Source organism: Heterodontus francisci, chromosome 19, assembly GCF_036365525.1.
Source record: "Heterodontus francisci isolate sHetFra1 chromosome 19, sHetFra1.hap1, whole genome shotgun sequence".
Taxonomy (NCBI): Eukaryota; Metazoa; Chordata; class Chondrichthyes; order Heterodontiformes; family Heterodontidae; genus Heterodontus; species Heterodontus francisci.
The window spans coordinates 61,358,903-61,378,838 of NC_090389.1; the positions used below are offsets into that span (position 1 = coordinate 61,358,903).

Below are 19,936 nucleotides of genomic sequence, written 5' to 3' on the forward strand. Positions count from 1 at the left end.
TATGAAATAAAGTTCACTGAACAATATCTCTTTTTGTTATGAAAAAAATGAAGTCAGAATCCAGATTTTACAAAGCTGACAGGAATCAATTGTATAGAAAAAAAGGTTATTTACCAGACTATTAACATAAAACTGCAAGATGCAGCTATAAAATTTGACAAACCTCAGGCAAAGTTTGACATTGTTTCCTCTCGGGATCATGGAATTTTTTTTTCTTCCATGGGATGTCGGCGTCACTGGTTAGGCCAGCATTTGTTGTCCATCCCTAATTTCCCTTGAACTGAGTGGTTTTCTAGGCCATTTCAGAGGGCAGTTAAGAGTCAGCCACCTTCCTGTGGGTCTGGAATCACATCTAGGCTGGACCACATAAGGACAGCAGATTTCCTTCCCTAATGGACATTAGTGAGCCAGATAGGTTTTACCACATTCTGATGCACCATTACTGAGACTAGCTTTCAATTCCAGATGGTGGGATTTGAACCAGTGTCCCCAGGCCATTAGCCTGGGCTTCTGGATTATTAGTCCAGTGACATTACCACTATGCTACCATCCCCCCTGTGCCCCTCCTAGACTCGGAGTCAAAATATCTGATGCTGCACTGAGTATTTAAAAATAAACACAAGCTGAATGTATTTCTAGTTGGGAATGGGATTGAGGACTTTCGTAAGTATGGTAAGAAATGACTGAATACTGGAAAATGGTTGTAAGAAATGGTAGTCTAATGGATGTATAAAATCCTAATATAAGTAATTAAATGAATGATTGATGTGAGGCATCCAGCGGCCCCTAAAATTAAGGTATATATAAATGTGCAGCCAAGGAAGGATAATCACGTCGGACAGAGAGAAGGCTCCCTGAAATTGATCCATGGACACTTCCACTTGACACCTTGTCCAGCTTACCTTTGCAGTGGATCCACGCTAGCTTTGGTTTAACATCTCAACCAGGTGAGAGGCAACCAAAGAGACCATTCTGGTGAGCTACAGAGATCAAATCACTCCACCTCATCCAGCCAATCCTGTACTGCTAAACCATTCTCTTCTGTTATGGGTCATATGTCTACTATGCCTATTCTGATTGCATATTGTATTTGAACTGTCGCTTTTCAATAAACTGCTTGTGACTCCTCAACTCTTTTGAGTAATCAGTGACCCTTGATCAAATCTTACATGGTACCTGAACTGTTAAACCATTATTGCTGAGGAAGGCATTTGGGAAAGGATGAATAAGGCAGAGTATACTGTTGGATAAATATTGTGCTGTTCTGTTTGATTTATCTTTGGGAGAGGCAAGGGAAACCATTACAGAATCTTTCCCTGGGAAAATAAATGCATGGAGTAGATGGAGAGGGAACAGGATTACCTTTATAAATCTATGTTTTTTTTCTCTACATGTCCCTGCGTTGCTCAACATAGTGCCGAAGAAGTATGTTGACAATTGCTGCAAGTTAAACTAAGATACACATTCAGAATAAAATGGACAGGCAGAGGTGGTTGGAGATGCAATAATGGACACAGTTTTATTAAAGAAAGTATTTTATTTGTAAAGTGCAATGTTTTAAAACAAATGCATTTTTAAACAGTCATGTGAAATAGAAACTAAGACGTCTAAAATGTTTACAGCTGCTGTATACACTGGCACTGGATCCAAATTACAAATTGAATACTTCATTAATAACTTATTTTCAATCTTTGAGCTCTTGCTTTGTTAGGTGAGCATTCCTTGATAATTTAAATTTGACAGTTTGGAAACATGCATTAATTTGGCAGCATCAAAGCATAGAGGTACGGTCTGCTGAATATGAATGGATCTATTTATTTATTTAGAGATACAGCACTGAAACAGGCCCTTCGGCCCACTGAGTCTGTGCCGAACAAGCACCACCCATTTATACTAACCCTACAGTAATCCCATATCCCCTACCACCAAACTACACTAGGGGAAATTTACAATGGCCAATTTACCTATCACCTGCAAGTCTTAAGGGTTAAGGAAAATCCCAAAGCCTTTTATTCATATATAAGGAGCAAGAGGGTAACTAGAGAAAGGATTGGCCCACTCAAGGACAAAGGAGGAAAGATATACGTGGAGTCAGAGAAAATGGGTGAGATTCTAAATGAGTACTTTGCATCGGTATTCACTGAGGAGAGGGACATGACGGATGTTGAGGTTAGGGACAGATGTTTGATTACTCTAGGTAAAGTCGGCATAAGGAGGGAGGAAGTGTTGGGTATTCTAAAAGGCATTAAGGTGGACAAGTCCCCAGGTCCGGATGGGATCTATCCCAGGTTACTGTGGGAAGTGAGCGAGGAAGTAGTTGGGGCCTTAACAGATATCTTTGCAACTTCCTTAAACACGGGTGAGGTCCCGGAGGACTGGAGAATTGCTAATGTTGTCCCCTTGTTTAAGAAGGGAAGCAGGGATAATCCAGGTAATTATAGACCAGTGAGCCTGACTTCAGTGGTAGGGAAGCTTCTGGAGAAGATACTGAGGGATAGGATCTATTCCCATCTGGAAGAAAATGGGCTTATCAGTGATAGGCAACATGGTTTTGTGCAGGGAAGGTCATGTCTTACCAACTTAATAGAATTCTTTGAGGAAGTGACCAAGTTGGTTGATGAGGGAAGGGCTGTAGATGTTGTATACATGGACTTCAGTAAGGCGTTTGATAAGGTTCCCCATGGTTGGCTGATGGAGAAAGTGAAGGCGCATGGGGTCCAAGGTGTACTAGCTAGATGGATAAAGAACTGCCTGGGCAACAGGAGACAGAGAGTAGCAGTGGAAGGGAGTTTCTCAAAATGGAGGCGTGTGACCAGTGGTGTTCCACAGGGATCCGTGCTGGGACCACTGTTGTTTGTGATATACATAAATGATTTGGAGGAAAGTATAGGTAGTCTGATTAGCAAGTTTGCAGACGACACTAAGATTGGTGGAGTAGCAGATAGTGAAGGGGACTGTCAGAGAATACAGCAGAATATAGATAGACTGGAGATTTGGGCAGAGAAATGGCAGATGGAGTTCAATCAGGGCAAATGCGAGGTGATGCATTTTGGAAGATCCAATTCAAGAGTGAACTATACAGTAAATGGAAAAGTCCTGGGGAAAATTGATGTACAGAGAGATTTGGGTGTTCAGGTCCATTGTTCCCTGAAGGTGGCAATGCAGGTCAATAGAGTGGTCAAGAAGGCATACGGCATGCTTTCCTTCATCGGACGGGGTATTGAGTACAAGAGTTGGCAGGTCATGTTACAGTTGTATAGGACTTTGGTTCGGCCACATTTGGAATACTGCGGGCAGTTCTGGTCGCCACATTACCAAAAGGATGTGGATGCTTTGGAGAGGGTGCAGAGGAGGTTCACCAGGATGTTGCCTGGTATGGAGGGCGCTAGCTATGAAGAGAGGTTGAGTAGATTAGGATTATTTTCATTGGAAAGACGGAGGTTGAGGGGGGAACCTGATTGAGGTGTACAAAATCATGAGAGGTATAGACAGGGTGGATAGCAAGAAGCTTTTTCCCCAGAGTGGGGGATTCAATTCCTAGGGGACACGAGTTCAAAGTGAAAGGGGAAAAGTTTAGGGGGGATATGCGTGGAAAGTTCTTTACGCAGAGGGTGGTGGGTGCCTGGAACGCGTTGCCAGCGGAGGTGGTAGACGCGGGCACGATAGCGTCTTTTAAGATGTATCTAGACAGATACATGAATGGGCAGGAAGTAAAGAGATACAGACCCTTAGAAAATAGGCGACAGGTTTAGATAGAGGATTTGGATCGGCGTAGGCTTGGAGGGCCGAAGGGCCTGTTCCTGTGCTGTGATTTTCTTTGTTCTCTTTCTTTGTTCTTTGGCGGTGGGAGGAAACCGGAACACCCGGCGAAAACCGACACGGTCACAGGGAGAACTTGCAAACTCCGCACAGGCAGTACCCAGAATTGAACCCGGGTCCCTGGAGCGGTGAGGCTGCGGTGCTAACCACTGTGCCGAATTAACCTATTGCATATGACAAAGCTGGGTGCTGCTCAATCTTTGGAAAAGCAACGGTCAGTAAAAGGAAGCAATGGGGGTATAAATCTGTCTTGGGCCATATTGTGAAAATGGATGATGGCAAAGTCGCAGCCAGGTTTACACTTTGCCCGATTTTCTTTTCAATTGACTTTTGTTCAGTATGAGCTACATGGTCACAATACTTGTCGAGGAGTGGAATTCAGTAGTCCCCTACTGCATATCCTTTATTTATTGTGAGCGGAATTATGAGTTGGCTTTCCCTTTTTCTGGTGCAGTAGTAGCAGGGCAAGACTTACGCCACATCTCTGGCCCCCCTGTGACCCTTACCTATTTTTTGGGGGTCTGTTAATGAGTCATAACATGACCATAAAATACTCTCTTCAGTCTGTTGTTCCTTTAAAAAAAGATCACATATCTGTTCTATGATGTTAGGGCCCAGAGTGGTCCTATGGCAGAGATGTAGTCGTCATTCCCTCACTAACACACAGTTCCTTTTTGGTACTTTCTCAGTTTACAGCATTCACTATCTTAAATGTTCAGTTGTTTTGTAAACCCAATTACCGTTTTTTACTTTACAAGAGTGTGCACTATGGGAAATGTTAAAGCAAAAATGGATATATATTGAAAACAAACCTAAGTAGAATACACTAACATACAGTAATCCAAAAAAAATCTAAACACTCAATTTATAAAAAGACTGTTAATATTAAGATTTGCCTAACTAAGAATACATTGTGCATATCCGCAATATAAATTGTACATAATGCTAGAAAATATCAAGTTGAAATATAGTAATCATCTGATTTCAAATCTGTTTATGATTGGTTTATAATATTGTTAAACAGTAAAATTAAAAAGTGTAAGACAGCAGTTTAATCCCCACACTTTGTCCATTTCAAACCGGCTATGCTGTAATGTGATATGACAGGCATAATGAAAACAAAGGAAGAGTAGCCTACTATTGTAGTCATGCTTCACAGTGCTGTGGTCATAGCTGACAATTCGTTCTAACCACATTATTTTGTTTGTTCTCATCTAGACGGCAAGTCTCTTAGACAGAGAACATCCTATCACTTGTGACCATGTCATTGATTTAATACATTTCCAGTTTTAACTGATGAGAGATTTTTGACATCTTTTAAATGAGATCAGCTGGCTCAAAGTATCCAGACTTGCTGGAAGTAATTGTTAGTTGCCTATTTATAGAGGAAGAGATATACAGGACACACATCAGTCATGCAGTCTTTTAAACCCATGTGATTTCATTAATTGGGTGATTCTAATCTTGGGTGGATAAAACACTTTGGACAGAATTTTCCCACAGGCTTCGAGACCTAAAGTTGGGACTGCATATAGGTCCTGAGTTCACAGTTGCTGGCAGTGAGGCTAGCGTTACAGACTTCTGGGATGTGGCCTCCCAATTGGATGCCTGTGAGCTCACTATCTTAAGGACGGCAGGCGGGCTCCCGATGCTGTAGGCCCAATAAGAGGGCTGGCAGCTCGAGCCTCTCAATAGTCCCACCGGGAGAGGTGGGTGCTGCTGATACAAGCTGATACAAGGCATGGAGGTACCCTTGCTGGTCTGAACATTAATAAATAAATAACGAGCAAATGGAAAGGTAATTGAATCAGAGAGGAGGGGCCTTCAGCAGCAACGTTTGGGCCAACGTGTGGCCTTTCATAACAGCCTCCTCTTTGGGGCATGGAGCCACTGGCTCCGATGGCCCCCTCAGTCTGCCGTAGGGAGGCCACCTCCATGGAGCTGAGGGTCTCTGCATGATCTGCAACATTGCCCATAATTGGGGTTTTAAGGGTGTAAATTGGCTGTCTCCTCCATTCAGTGAACAGCTGATCCACTTCCCAGGTTGCTCCTGGGAAACTTGCCTGGTAGTGGGAATGTGTCGGGGAACTGTCCTGATGTGGCTCCCCACTATTTTCCCAGCTCCCCCACCAGCCAGTTCAACACCACAGGGCAACCATTAACCATCCATTAACCAATCCTCCATCCATGCTAATCTATTACCCCAACTCCATGAGACCTTACCTTGCATATTAACCTTTTGTGTGGCATCTTATTGAATGCCTTTTGGAAGTCTAAGTATACTACAGCTACTGGTTCCCCTTTATCTACTCTACTAATTACATGCTCAATGAGGCTGCAGAGGAAGGGAAACGTAAAAACAGGCAAACGATAGAGAGAAAATAACTGTCCGACTATGAACAAACACTTTCTGTTCTGGTGAAATATCATATACCTGAAATATTTAACCCTGTTTCTCTCTCTCAGATGCTGCTTGACTTTGAGAGTATTTCCAGCATATTGTGTTTTTATTTCAGATTTCCAGCAACTAATAGATTTTGCTTTTGAAATACTTTTCATATTTAATATACAAATGTACATTAATTTTAAAGAAGTATACTGTAGTTTCTATATAATTTTAAAATGTAATTCAAAAAAATTACTTCAAGTGTGAGTAAAATATACTTCAACTGGCATGGTGAATCAATTATAAGTAAAAACGGAAATGCTGGAAATACCCCAAATGTATGGCAGTACCTGTGGAGAGAGAAACAAATTTAACATTTCAGGTCGATGACCTTTCATCAGTGAATCAATTATTTTGTTTGGTTATTTCATGTATTGATAACCCACTGGTGCTGCCTGTCTTCAGATGGAAGGGTGGACGTTATAGAGGACCAGTTATGGCCATTATTCAACCACCTGTTGTCTGCAAGATTGGGTCAACCAGCTGATGGGCAGGACAGTGGGATGGAGGAGCTCTTGTGCTCGCATCTTATCCTCTCATTAAATATTGTTGACCAATTTTACTTTTCCCTCTTCTCTTGAACTTGTAGATCTTTGTTGGTGTACAAGTTCGTACATGTGAATTCACCCTGGAGTTCTTCTATTAGGTGTTATTCCATCTTGAATCTGAGTGTCAACTTGACATCCAACAGTGAGGCATCAGTCAAACCCGATGCTACGCTCACCCAACATCCATGCATGCACCTTCAGCAGAGATGACTGGACAGTGATGAGAATTGAGACAGACACAAAGAAAGCACACAAAATTGCTCATCACTTTGAAGAATCATAAGGCACAGATGGAAGGTGGTGAAAATGTAAGCTGAACAAAAAAAAACAGGCAAAGATACTGAGGTAAGAGTGCAAAAATGAAACATAAAAGGTACAGTGAAGAGGAAGAAACAAATTGAGGAATAAGTCCAAACAAAACCCTCAGAACACAACAATAAGAGCAGAAAAAGAGATCAGGAAATCCAGAGGTTTACAGTTGCATTTCAGAGATATATAAAGGGTACATGGTTACACATGATGTACATGATCAAATGCACAGCTACATTAACAAGCCATTTTAGCACTTTGGAATCAAAAGTAGAGAACAAATGTAGCAACATTGCTCTGAAAAAAATACAGTATTTGTTCCATTTTCATAAAGGGCTTAAAATTCTAAAATGAAACATTTCAAATGTTTCACATGATGTGCAGAAAACTTTTTTTTTATAAAAGCATGGAGGTTGTACGATAGATATATGATTGCACCTTAAGCAGGCCATGGCCTGGGTGTACTCTGTTACATATAGAAACAATTCATTATTATTGGTTTACTCTCGCAGCAACCATCTGGTACTACTGAAATGGCCCATATTTTGGTCAGTTGTTCTACTGTATTTAATCACTTCTGAATTATTTCGTAATGGATTTCTTATTTCTAAGCTCTAATTTCAAAATAATTTATATCTTCTTAAGGTGCACTTGTTTCTTCATAATTTGCAATAAAATGGTAAATTTTTTTGCTGCATTTAGAAATGCCACTTATTTCAGATATGCACAATATTGTTCATCAAATGTATTGACATTAGTAGTAGAAGGCTGTATTTTACAAAATAACATAGTCTTAAGTACGCTTCAAATACTGATACAGGACTCTTTAGTCAATGAAATATTTAAATAGTAAGGCAGCATTGTTCTAACCAGTGAGTCACATGTTAAGAGAGCCGTTTTAGGAGGAGGCCTGCCTTCCAAAAGCTCTCGTCTCAATATTGTAACTGCGCCAGTGATGCATGCGATATTGAGTTTCCTTTGTAGTTCAGAATGTTTCATTATGAGCTGGAAAAGACGAAATAAAGCAAAATGGGAAGTCCCAATTAAAATGGCTAATTTCAAAACAATGTTCAAAATGGACATTCTATTACATATTTCTTCTCCTTTTACATTAAGGACAGCCCAGCAGTGCTAATGATAAGCAATTCCTTTGACAACCAGAAATAGCAGATTAGGAATTCCTAACCTGCTATTTCTGGATTCCGTCTTAGATTGATTTGTAATCACTAACTTGCTTGAGTTTTATTTTGATGAGATAACAGGTTGATGAGGATAATAAGGTTGATGTGATGTACATGGATTTCCAAAAGGCTTTTGGTAAAGAGTCACATAACAGACTTGTCAGCAAAGTTAAAGCCCATTGAATAAAAGGGACAGTAGAAGCATAGATACAGCTGAGTGACAGGAAACCGTGGTTGTGAACAGTTGTTTTTTGAATTGGAGGAAGACATATAGTGGGGCTCCCCAGAGGACAGTGTTGGGATCCCTGCTTTTCTTGATCTACATTAATGACTCAGGCTTGGGTGTACAGGGCACAATTTCAAAATGTGCAGATGAAACAAAACTTGGAAGTATTGTGAACTGTAAGGAGGATAGTGATAAACTTCAAGAGGACATAGACAGGCTGGTGGAATGGATCGGCAAATGGCAGATAAAATTTAATGCAGAAAAGTGTGACGTGATTCATTTTGGTAGGAAGAATGAGGAGAGGCAATATTAAAGGGTAGAATTCTAAAGGGGATGTAGCAGCAGAGGGACTCGGGGGTATATGTGCACAAAGCATTGAAGGTTGCAGGGCAGACTGAGAAAGCGTTAATAAAGCATACGGGATCCTGGGCTTTATAAATAGGGACATACAGTACAAAAACAAGGAAGTTATGATAAACCTGAATAAAACACTGGTTCGCCCTCAACTGGAGTATTATGTCCAGTTTACGGCACCACACTTACAGAAGGATATTAAGGCATTAAGAGTGGGTGCAGAAAAGATTCATGAGAATGGTTCCACGGATGGAGAACTTGAATTATGTGGATAGATTGGAGAAGCTGGGGCTGTTTTCCATGGAGAAGAGAAGATTAAGAGGGGATTTGATAGAGGTGCTGAAAATCATGATTTTGATTACTTTTCATCTGTGTTCACTATGGAGTACGGTGATGTAGGTGTAGAGATCAGGGAGGGGGATTGTGATATACTTGAACAAATCAGCATTGAAAGGGAGGAAGTATTAGCTGTTTTAGTGGGCTTAAAAGTGGATAAATCCCCAGGCTGTTATGTGAGGCAAGGGAGGAGATAGCAGGGGCTCTGACACAAATTTTCAAATCCTCTCTGGCCACAGGAGAGGTACCAGAGGACTGGAGGACAGCGAATGTGGTACCATTATTCAAGAAGGGTAGCAGGGATAAACCAGGTAATTACAGGCCAGTGAGTCTAACGTCAGTGGTAGGGAAACTATTGGAAAAATTCTGAAGGACAGGATTAATCTCCACTTGGAGAGGCAGGGATTAATCAGGGACAGTCAGCATGGCTTGTCAAGGGGGAGATCGTGTCTAACAAACTTGATTGAATTTTTCGAGGAGGTGACTAGATGTGTAGTCTACATGGACTTCAGTAAGGCTTTTGATAAGGTCCCCCATGGTAGATTGGTTACAAGGGTAAGAGCCCATGGGATCCAGGGCATTTTGGCAAACTGGATCCAAAATTGGCTTAGTGGCAGGAGGCAGAGGGTGATGGTTGAGGGTTGATTTTGTGATTGGAAGCCTGTGACCAGTGGTGTACTTCAGGGATCGGTGCTGGGACACTTGCTGTTTGTAGTGTACATTAAAGATTTTGATGTGAATATAGGAGGTATGATCAGTAAGTTCACAGATGTCACGAAAATTGGTGGTGTTGTAAATGAGGAGGAATGCCTTAGATTACAAGACGATATAGATGGGCTGGTAAGATGGGCAGAGCAGTGGCAAATGGCATTTAATCCTGAGAAGTGTGTAGTGATGCATTTTGGGAGGACTAACAAGGTAAGGGAATATACAATGGATGGTAGGACCCTAAGAAGTACAGAGGGTCAGAGGGAACTTGGTGTACATGTCCATAGATCACTGAAGGCAGCAGCACAGGAAGGCATATGGGATACTTGCCTTTATTAGCCAAGGCATAGAATATAAGAGCAGGGAGGTTATGATGGAGCTGTATAAAACGCTAGTTAGGCCACAGCTGGAGTTCTGGTCGCCACACTACAGGAAGGATGTAATTGCACTGGAGAGGTGCAGAGGGGATTCACCAGGATGTTGCCTGGGCTGGAGCATTTCAGCTATGAAGAGCAACCTGATAGGCTAGGGTTGTTTTCCTTAGAGCAGAGAAGGCTGAGGGGGGACCTGATTGAGAAATACAAAATTATGAGGGGCATTGATAGGGTAGATAGGAAGAAACTTTTTCCCTTAGAGGAGGGATCAATGACCAGGGGGCATAGATTTAAGGTAAGGGGCAGGAAGTTTAGAGGGGATTTGATGAAAAAAATGTTCACCCAGAGGGTGGTTGGAATCTGGAATACACTACTTGAAGGGTTGGTACAGGCAGGAACCCTTACAACATTTAAGAAGTATTTAGATGTGCACTTGAAATGCCATAGCATACAAGGCTACGGGCAATAGGAATATAGGCAATATGGAAAATAGGATAAGGATAGGTGCTCGAAGGCTGGCACAGACACAATGGGCTGAAGGGCCTGTTTCTGTGCTGTATAACACTATGACTCTATGAGGGATCTGGCCAGAGTAGATCAGGAGAAACTATTCCAATCGGCCGAAGGATCCGGAAGCAGATGTCATTGATTTAAGGTGATTGGCAAAAGAAGCAACAGCAACAAGAGCAAAAAACTTTTGATGCAGTGACTGGTTAGGATGTGGAATGTGCTGCCTCAGTGTGTGGTGGAGGCAGATTCAATCGACACCATCAAAAGGGAACTGGATAACTATCTGAAGAGAAAAAATGTGCGGGGTTACAGGGAAAAGGCAGGGAAGTGGGACGAGGCAAGTTGCTGTGCAGAGAGCTGGCACAGACACAACGGATTGAATGGCCCCCTTCTGTGCTGGAACCATTCTATGATAGATATTTTAGCATTTTAGCAGCCTGGTCTGGCAAGAGCAGCATCTTGTGACAGCAGAATTTAATCCTTGGGGAACAAGAAAGAAAAGGTAATTCCACCTGCTATCAGTTAATTACCCTGGAGATGGAGATTGCATTAATGGGGAATCACTAGGGTTGTCTTTCAGTGACTTTTAAAAAATGGATCTTGCATAACACAGGGCTGATCTCAGTAATGCAGGTAAACAAGGCCCTGAAAGCCCTCTACGTTGCTCCCTAACAGCATTGTGGGAGCATTTTCACCTCATGGACTGCAGCAGGTCAAGAAGGTAGTTCTCCACCACCATCTCAGAACAACTAGAATTGGGCAATAAATGCTGCCTCGGACAATGATAGCCACATCCTGAGAATGAATTAAAAGAAAAACTCCAGAATGTGAGTACTTAATCTAGTCTGGCATTTCAGTACTGATGAAATGCTGCAATTTTTGTATAATTTTCTTTCTCTCTGTCTTCAAAATCCTCTTTTAAAGTTGAACTTCGACCTATGCCTTTCATTGCCGCCCCCCTCCCGAATTCCTATACTTTCTGTTTAGTGTCCAGCTCTTTTATTGAACTGAAATCATGAAGTACTTCATTTAAAAAGCTGGAATTCAGAGTATATACTGATGATTCATACTATGCCTGAAATGTATGAAAAAGTGAATTTGTAACGAACTTTCAAACCTTAATTAATGCAGATTTCCATTGGGAAGGTTCATTTATCATTTTAAGCGCTTTAACAGGGGCTGAAGAGATGGTGTGAGGGAAAGGGTTTTAGATTCCTGGGACATTGGGACTGGGTCTGGGGGAGGTAGGACCAGTACAAACTGGATGGGTTACACCTGGGCAGGACTGGGACTGATGTCCTAGAGAGAGTATTTGCTAGAGTGGCTGGGGAGGGTTTAAACTAAAATGGCGGGGATGGGAACCTTTGCAAGGAGTCAGAGCAGGGAGAACAAAAGACAGTAAGGGGAATAAGAAAAGTGATAGGTAGAGAAATCAAGGGCCAGAATCAAACTGGGCCACAGTGAGAAATAGTGGGAAGGGGACAAGTAATGTTAAAAAGACAAGCCTTAAGGGTTTGTGCCTCAACGCGCAGAACATTCACAATAAAGCACAGTGGCGCAGTGGTTAGCACCGCAGCCTCACAGCTCCAGGGACCCGGGTTCGATTCCGGGTACTGCCTGTGTGGAGTTTGCAAGTTCTCCCTGTGTCTGCGTGGGTTTTCTCCGGGTGCTCCGGTTTCCTCCCACAAGCCAAAAGACTTGCAGGTTGGTAGGTAAATTGGCCATTATAAATTGTCACTAGTATAGGTAGGTGGTAGGGAAATATAGGGACAGGTGGGGATGTTTGGTAGGAATATGGGATTAGTGTAGGATTAGTATAAATGGGTGGTTGATGTTCGGCACAGACTCAGTGGGCCGAAGGGCCTGTTTCAGTGCTGTATCTCTAATCTAATTAGGATGAAAAGAGGCCAAAACATTGTATGTTTTCAAGAAGGAGTTAGATATAGCTCTTGGGTCTAAAGGGATCAAAGGGTATGGGGTGAAAGCGGGTACAGGCTACTGAGTTGGATGATCAGCCATGATCATAATGAATGGCGCAGCAGGCTCAAAGGGCCGAATGGCCTACTCCTGCTCCTATTTTCTATGTTTCTATGCAACAGTTTTGAAGAATCAAGTTGGAATCAATGCCAAGACCCACACTGATGTTGATTTGATTGTATATATGCTGAAAATATTTTATGAGCAAGACTATTGTCTTTAAACAAGCTGAGATGCCAATATAATTAAAGGACCTCTGCCTTTCCAAACAATCTGGCAGACATGGATTGTTTTCATGTCATGTATTTTACTCTTGTGAATGTGTTTTGGTGCTGTAGACTGCTTGTAGGATCAGGATGGTTGTAGGGTGTGTTATTCTAAGTGCTTAGGAATCAACATTCTTTTTTATGTCAACTGTAGAAAGATGTAGAACCAGGCCATTATCCTGCATCTGCAACATAACACAGAGCAGATTAATTTCTTCAAGCTGAAAGACTCAAGTAGAGAATATTTATAGAATTTGACTTGTTGCCCTGAAAAGAGGCTTACTGGAAAGTATTTCATATCTGATCTCAAACATAGGAAGGTCTGGTTGATTCTTAATATAGAAAATGTTGTGGGGAAACATTACGCAGCTTTTGACATGCGACTTATTTGTAACTTCTGCTTCCTCAATTTTGAATTACCAAGGAAACAGCAATTACCATAAAACTATGAGATATTTCAGCTACTTGAATCAATGCAGCAAAGCACACCAACTGTATTAATGTTGACCACAGTAACTGCTTGGTGTAATTAAACAATACTCCAGAGTATCTTTCATCCTCATAACCTCACTATCTAGGTTTGTCTTCTAAAGATGCACCAAATCGTTGTGTTTCGTGGAGTACTTGATTATTTCCAGAGATAGCTATTCCTCTTAACCGCCAATCCTGATCCAAAATGGACATGTATCTAGATCCTTTTTGAAGGAATTCAGTGACAATGCCAACTATTTTTATGGCGAGTCTATCTTAGGAACATAGGAGCAGGAGTAGGCCATTCAGCCTGTCCAGCCTGCTCCGCCATTCAGTTAGATCATGGCTGATTATCTACCTCAATGCCACTTTCCTGTGCTATCCCCATATCCCTGGATGTCATTAGTATCCAGATATCTATTGATTTCTGTCTTGAATATGCTTAATGATTGAACCTCCACAGCCCTATGGGGTGTGGCAATCCAAAAATTCACCACCCTCTGATGGAAAAAATTCCCCCTCATCTCAGTCTTAAATGGCCTACCACTAATTCTGAGACTATGCCCCCTAATTCTAGACTCACCAGCCAGGGGAAACATCCTATCTACTTCCACCCTGTCATGCCCTGTAAGAATTTTGTACGTTTCAATGAGATCACCTCTCATTCTTCAAAACTCCAGAGAATATAGGCCCAGTTTCCTCAATCTCTCCTCATAATCTGAGTGTCTGTTACTCAGTTTTCTGATCTAAAATAACAGGTCTACTTAATAGAAAATAGAGATAAATTTATATTTAACGTTTAGGATATTTTTTAGCCATACAATTCAATTTCTGCCAAGAGATTGCATTTTGAACGAGATACTTTTGGTTGTGTTTCAATGAATAGCAATCATTTTTCAAAGGACTCCTGGATAGGCACTGTAAATTGAAATATGCAACCTTCAAACAGTAAGTCAAAACAAATATTGGGTAGTGACTTGACCTATGAGATATAAAAATATCAGTGGGATGTTCTTTTAAAACAAACTAGGATGGTAAAAACATACATTATTATAATCAAACAGTTTTAAAGGACCAAGCTGAAACTTGATGCTGACTGCATGGATGTGGATTTGACTGTATATTCTGAGGAGATATATTACCAAGGCCTTTGGGCCAGATTTTGCAGTAGTAGGGCTGCTAACTGCATCTGCCATTAGTTAGACTTGCCGCTACATTATTCAGATCAAAAAACTTTCCCCATAAGATTTCTCAAACTGCGAGCTAATTGCCGCACCGCGAGGGAAAGAGACATCTGGGACAGAGCAAGAACAGGGCTCCTCCTTAACCAATGAGATTGAAGGATTAGAAAATAAACAGTAGAAGCACTGGGAAAGTGGAGGGTGAATGAATGTCAAAATAGATACAGAAATAGATGAAAGAAAGGTTGGATTAAGACAGAAAAGCGACACAGGAGACAAAAAAAAAATTTTTTTTTTTAAATCTCCCTAAAAAATTCAAAACCTGAAAGAATGAAACTCCACACTTGTACTATTTACTTTTTAAATGCCAGAGAGGTTGATTGACAGTAACTAACAATTATTATCTCATTAAAAGGTTATTTACACTATTAATTACTAGCTCTAAATATCTGCGTTGGGTTTAGTTTGTATCTACTGTGCAAATACAGCAACTTCATGACAATTAATACATGTCACTGGAGAAGCAAATAACAAAATGCTACTTTCACGAATTTATCAGAGCAGCACAAGTCAGATAGCGACCTCTTTTACCCACACGTCTTCTCCTTGTCTGAAGTTGTTATATCATTTGCACATAAATAACAGCAAGCACCATTCCTCTCTGTTATTTTGACAGCAAAATCTGACCCAATGTCCTTAATTGTACTGGCATTTCTCAGATAATTTAAAGGACTTTCTGTCTTTCCAAGTAGTCTGAATGACATGGATGATTTTCAAGCAATATATTTTATTCTTGTGAATGTGTTTTACTGCATGTCTCTGCTTTGACATCAGACTAGTTATAGATTTTTTAATGTATTCTTTCATGGGATGTGGGTGTAGCTGACCAGGCCAGCATTTTTTGCCCATCCCTAATTGCCCTTGACAACTAAGTGGCTTGCTAAGCCATTTCAGAGGGCAGTCGCATCAGATTTCCTTCCCTAAAGGACATGAGTGAAGCAATGGGTTTTTATGACAATCAATGATAGTTTCATTACTGACACTCGGCTTCAATTTCAGATTTGTATTAATTAACAAATTTAAATTCCACCAGTTGCTGTGGTAGGATTTGAACCTGTGCCCCCAGGGCATTAGCCTAGCCTCAGGATTACTAGTCCAGTGACATTATCACTTTTTTATTAAACCCTCAATCTCATTTAACATTTGCTGGCTCTCATTGCTGCTGACCTGACTAAATAGCCACTGGAGAATGTGCTTGAGAGTTCATATCGGTTTTAGCCGGGTATGTTTTCATCTTAAATCTGGAACTGGTTGACAACATGGGAGGTTTACCTCGTGGCCAGTGTTTTCAGTCAATGCTGAACTCAATGTGTTGTCTGAGAATATCATGTAGGATAGAAGTTCCCAAATTTTTAAAGAGTTAAATATTGAAATAAGATGCTTTTCTAAATATATTTACATTAGAAAGTGGCAGATACTAAGGTAGCACTCAAATAGATTTTTTTTTAAGCATACTCTGAAGATTTCTTCAAGTCAATTTACACAGTAGGAACAGGAGTAACCCATTTAGCCTTTTGAGCCTATTTTGCCATTCGATGAGATCTGCCATGGGTGTCTAAGGAAATAAGGGAGGCTATCAAATTGAAAGAGAAGGCATACAAAGTGGCCAAAAACAGCATGAAACTAGAAGATTGGGAAAACTTTAAAGGTCAACAGAAAGCCACAAAAAGAGCTATAAAGAAAAGTATGATAGAACATGAGAAAAAACTAGCACAGAATATAAAGACAGATAGCAAAAGTTTCTATAAATATATAAAAAGAAAAAGAGTGGCTAAAGTAAACGTTGGTCCTTTAGAGGATGAGAAGGGGAATTTAGTTATGGGATATGATGAAATGGCCGAGGCATTGAACAGGTATTTTGTATCGGTCTTCACAGTGGAGGACATTAATAACATGCCAGTAATTGACAAAGAGACGAACGTAGGTGAGGACCTGGAAACAATCATTATTACGGAAGAGGTAGTGTTGGGAAAGCTAATGGAGCTAAGGATTGATAAGTCTCCTGGCCCTGATGGAATGCATCCCAGGGTACTAAAAGAGATGGTGGGAAAAATAGCAGGTGCACTGGCGGTAATTTTCCAAAATTCGCTGGACTCTGGGGTAGTCCCAGTTGATTGGAAAACAGCAGATGTGACGCCACTGTTTAAAAAGGGAGGTAGACAAAAGATGGGGAATTATAGACTGGTTAGCTTAACCTCTGTAGTGGGGAAGATGCTTGAGTCTATTATCAAGGAAGAAATAGCAGGGCATCTCGATAGAAATTGTCCCGTTGGGCAGACGCAGCATGGGTTCATGAAGGGCAGGTCATGCTTGACAAATCTTTTGGAATTCTATGATGACATTACGAGCAAGGTGGACAATGGGGACCCAGTGGATGTGGTGTACCTAGATTTCCAAAAGGCCTTCGACAAGGTGCCGCACAAGAGGCTGCTGCATAAGATAAGGATGCATGGCGTCAGGGGTAAAGTATTAGCATGGATAGAGGATTGGTTGACTAACAGGAAGCAGAGAGTGGGGATAATCTATGAACGGCAACTTTAGCTAACAATTTCTCATTAAGGGATTTTATCAAATACCTTCTGGAAGTTCATATAAATAACATCCATAGATATTCCCCTGTCCACTATTTTAGTCTCCTGTTCAAAAATTTCAATCAGATTCGTCAGGCATGACCTATTCTTTACAAATCCATGTGCTGGTTGTCATTGATCAGCTGAAAATTGAAGGTGTTCAGTCACCCTATTCTTAATTATAGATTCTAGCAATTTCCTGACAACAGATGTTGAGTAACTGGTCTATAATTCCCTGGTTTCCCTCTGTCGTCTTTCTTAAATAGCGGAATGACAAGTGCAGTTTTCCAATATAAAGGAACGTTTCCTGAATTGAGAGAACATTGGGAGATTCTAGTTACGGCATCTACAATGTTCTCACCTACGTTTATAATGGTGGGATAGAAACCATCCGGCCCTGGCGGTTTATCACTCCTTAGTACTATTAATTTTTCCATTACTGTTAATTTTGTTGAGTCCCTGTCCCTGATTCAATAATAGTTTCCTTGGGATGTTTGGCATACTGATCTCTTCCTCTACTGTAAATACTGATGCTAAATAATTATTTAGCATATTTCTTCATCATTGAAAACATCACCGTTGTTGGTTTTCAAGGGACCCACATTATTTCTGACCACCCTTTTTTCCCTAGTGTAATTTTAAAATTGCAAGTTTCTTTTCATAGTCCATTTTTGGTAGCTCTTACTATCTGCTTTGTCGCCCTTTGCTGCTCTTTGTTTCTTTCCCATTCACCAGGATCAGTGCTTTTTTCTTTTGCATGCTTTTTCTTCTAGTTTTAAGTTGAATCTTATCACTTTTGTTCCCTTTTTTGGCAAATAGAACTCCTGCCCTTCAGGCATATAAACTGGTTCGATAATCGCATTAAATTCTTTTTTGAACACCACCCACTGATCTTCTGTCATTTTACCCATTAACAGATTTGTCCATTTTACTGTGAACAGTCTCTGTCTCTTTCCATTGAAGTTAACCTTATATAAATATAGAATCTAAGCAGCTGTTTCACATTTCTCCCTTTCAAACCCGACGTTGAACTCAATCATATTATGATCGCTATTCGATAAATATTCACGCACTGATAGGCTGTTAACTAAATCTGGCTCATTACTAAATCTAATATGGCCTGCCCACTTAGTTCCAGGACATATTGTTTCAGAAAAATATCCCAAACACACTAAAGAAATTCGCTAATTTTCTGATGTGCGCTAATCTGTTTATCCTAATTTTATGAAAACTAAAATCCCCGATTAAAACCACCCTGCCTTTGCTACATGTCTGTATAATCTCAGTATTCCCACTTCACAGCTTCTAGCAGGGGGCCGAGACACTACTCCCTAATTCCATTTCTTAATTTTACCCATAAAGTCATCACTGCCTGATCTCTCTCATTATATCCTCTCATCATGGAAGTGATTTTATTCTTAATCATTAGGACTACTGCTCGCCCTTTACCAATTTCCCTATCTTTCCTATAGACCTTGTAACCTGCTATATATCACAGAATCGTTACAATGCAGAAGGAGGCCATTTGGCCCATCGTGTCCACACTGGCTCTTTGAAAGAGCAATTCCCTCAGTTCCAGTCCCCTAACTTACCCCCATAACCTTGCACATTCTTCCTTTTCATATAACAGTCTAATTCCCTTTTGAATGCTTCAATTAAACCTAACTCCACTACACTCTCAGGCAGTACATTCTGGACCTTAACCACTCGCTGCATGAAAAAGTTTTTATTCGTGTCACTTTTGCTTCGCTTACCAAATACTTTAAATCTGTGCCCTCTGGTTCTCAATCCTTTCATGAGTGGGAACAGTTTCTCTCTATCTACTCTGTCCGGACCCCTCATGATTTTGAATACCTCTGTCAAATCCCCTCTCAGCCTTCTCTTCTCCAAGTAAAACAGTCCTAACTTAGAAACATAGAAAAATAGGAGGAGTAGGCCATTCAATATGATCATGGCTGATCATAAAAACTCAGTACCCTGTTCCCGCTTTCTCCCTATATCCCTTGATCCCTTTAGCTTTAAGAACTATATCGAACTCTTTCTTTAATATATTCAATGATTTGGCCTCAACTGCTTTCTGTGGTAGAGAATTCCACAGGTTCATCACTCTCTGGGTGAAAAAATCTCAGTCCTAAATGGCTTATCCTTAGACTGTGACCCCTGGTCCTGGACTCCCCTGCCATTGGGAACATCTTTCATGCATCTAGTCTATCCAGTCCTGTTATTATTTTGTAGGTTTCTATGAAACCTCCTCTCATTCTTCTAAATTCTAGCGAATACAAGCCTAATTGACCCAATCTCTCTTCATATGTCAGTCCTGCCATCCCAGGAATCAGTCTGGTGAACCTGCGCTGCACTCCCTCCATAGCAAGAACATCCTTCCTCAGATAAGGAGACCAAAACTGCACACAATATTCCAGATGTGGTCTCACCAAGGCCTTGTATAATTACAGCAAGACATTCTTGCTCCTGTACTCGAATCCTCTTGCTATGAAGGCCAACATACCATTTGCCTTCCTAACTGCCTGCTGCACCTGCATGCTCACTTTCAGCGACTGGTGCACAAGGACACTCAGGTCTTGCTGCACCTCCCCCTTTCC

General features: G+C 41.0%; 2 protein-coding genes across 6 annotated transcripts in view; one reads left to right on the forward strand and one right to left on the reverse strand.

Moving 5' to 3' along the window:
• Positions 1-19,936, forward strand: part of LOC137380102 (uncharacterized) — a 92,226-nt gene that overhangs the window by 55,779 nt on the left and 16,511 nt on the right. The window lies entirely within an intron of this gene.
• ninj1 (ninjurin 1) overlaps positions 1,575-19,936 on the reverse strand; it is a 59,683-nt gene continuing 41,321 nt past the window's right edge. Inside the window, exon 4 of the mRNA XM_068051755.1 lies at positions 1,575-8,127. The gene's annotated coding sequence lies outside the window, so the exon portion shown is untranslated. The remainder of the gene's footprint in view (positions 8,128-19,936) is intronic.